Genomic DNA, 575 nt, shown 5'->3' with positions numbered 1-575 from the left:
ATTTTATATGTATTACAGTATAACACTACTAATTATAGTTGTCATGAATATAATATATCCCTTGAATTTATTCCTTCTGTCTAACTGACCTTTGCATGGTTTAATATTCTTCCCCTTTTCCCCCGATAACCCCCAGCTCACAGAGAAGCTCTCTGCTTCTGTGACTTTAACTTTTTTACACTCCCCCCTAGAAGTGAGATCATTCTATATATTTTTTTCCATGCTGGTTTTATTACACTTAATAGAATTTTTCCTAGCTTCCCCCAGGTTCTCACGCCTGACAGAACTTTCTTCTTTTTAAAGACAGACTAGTGTTCCCTTGTGTACACATTTTTTCCCCTGAAAATGTCTTTTTTACTAAAAATATGGACCTCTCCATAAATTTGCGTGTCATCCTCGTGCAGGGGCCATGCTAATCTTCTCTGTGTCGTTCCAATTTTAGTATATGTGCTGCCCAAGTGAGCACTGTATAAATTTTCTTTACCCATTCATCCGTCGATGGAGAGTTGGGTTGATATCTTTGCTATTGTGAAATATTTGGGCAATGAACATCCTTGGATATGTACCTAGAAGCA

At 37.4% G+C, this 575-nt stretch overlaps 1 protein-coding gene and 1 non-coding gene across 2 annotated transcripts in view; one reads left to right on the top strand and one right to left on the bottom strand.

Annotated features, from left to right (window-relative positions):
• The window catches only part of MXRA5 (matrix remodeling associated 5), a 31,532-nt gene that overhangs the window by 22,684 nt on the left and 8,273 nt on the right, over nt 1–575 (top strand).
• LOC111726433 lies at nt 360–466 on the bottom strand. Its single transcript, XR_002774204.1, has one exon. It is a non-coding gene; the product is annotated as a U6 spliceosomal RNA (small nuclear RNA).

Source organism: Otolemur garnettii, unplaced genomic scaffold (genome assembly GCF_000181295.1).
Source record: "Otolemur garnettii isolate 467f Iridium unplaced genomic scaffold, OtoGar3 scaffold00065, whole genome shotgun sequence".
NCBI classification, from domain to species: Eukaryota; Metazoa; Chordata; class Mammalia; order Primates; family Galagidae; genus Otolemur; species Otolemur garnettii.
This window is presented reverse-complemented; position numbering and strand designations above follow the sequence as displayed.